Genomic DNA, 1,313 nt, shown 5'->3' with positions numbered 1-1,313 from the left:
GGAAATAACGACGATTTTGGCCGTCGTTAAATTTGTGTTTTCTTGTAGTGTACATAAAGTTGTTGAAAAGGGACAGTCGCATTGGAAGCAAACCCTGGATAATCCTTGGAGATTTCAACCAAACGCTCCACCCTGAGGAGCACTCAAAACCTGTATCCCTAAACATTGATGCCAAGACTCGACTGTTTAGAGAAGCTTTACTGGAAGCAAAGCTCGAGGACCTGACTTATAAAGGGCCTAAGTTCACTTGGTCAAACAAGAGCAAAACCTCTCCTCTAGCAAAGAAGCTTGATAGGGTCTTGGTAAACGAAGAGTGGCTATCCTTCTTACCCTCATCTTATGTTGTGTTTGGTGAGCTTGATTTCTCCGATCATGCGGTCTGTGGCGTCAGCCTCAGTTTGCTTTCGACAAGGGGTAAAAGGTCTTTCAGATTCCAAAACTTCTTATTAAAAAATGATGCATTTCTGGAATTCCTTGCAGGCCATTGGTTCTCAATGGATGTCTCAGGTTCCGCTATGTTCAGAATCTCGAAAAAGCTGAAAATCCTCAAGAGAGAAATAAAGACCTTCAGCAGAGATAATTACTCAGGTTTGGAGAAGAGGGTCAGTGAAGCACACGAGAAGCTCCTTATAGCTCAACAACACTTGCTCATGGACCCTAATACAGCCAATGCTGTTACTGAGAGTGAAGCCCATGAGAAATGGCCGGTCCTAGCTAAGGCAGAAGAGCTATTCCTGTTCCAGAGATCACATATTCAATGGAATCAGCTGGGAGATAGCAACACTAGAGATGTTAATATGGGCTCAACCTAACAGGGTTAGCCCTAACCCTGCAAACCCATTTGTAACCCTAACCCTCATTTTTTAAATAGGGTTCAAATAGGGTTGGCCCTAATAGGACCAGGGTTTAAATTCTAACCCTTTTATTTTGATTCACACAACTATTATACAATATTTAATAATGTTTTTCATCAAAAAAAAACTTAAAGTCGAGTTTTCTCGCCAAAAACTGAACAATGAAATTTTCCGTCGAAACCGCAAAATCGAGTTTTCAACTAAAACAACAAAATCGAGTTTTCCTTCCAAAAACGCAAAATCGAGTTTTTCGTCAAAACTTCGAAATCGAGTTTTCCCGCCAAAAAATCAAAATCGAGTTTTTCGCCAAAACCTCAAAATCGAATTTTTCCGTGAAAACGTAAAATTAAGTTTTTCTGGAAAACCCGTAAAACTCAATTTCACGGTTTTGGCGGGAAAACTCGATTTGCCGGTTTTGTAGGGAAAACTCGATATTGCGGTTTTAGTTTTGGCGGAAAA

The sequence above is a fragment of the Brassica oleracea genome, chromosome C7, assembly GCF_000695525.1.
Source record: "Brassica oleracea var. oleracea cultivar TO1000 chromosome C7, BOL, whole genome shotgun sequence".
Taxonomy (NCBI): Eukaryota; Viridiplantae; Streptophyta; class Magnoliopsida; order Brassicales; family Brassicaceae; genus Brassica; species Brassica oleracea.
Note: the sequence above shows the minus strand (reverse complement) of the source record.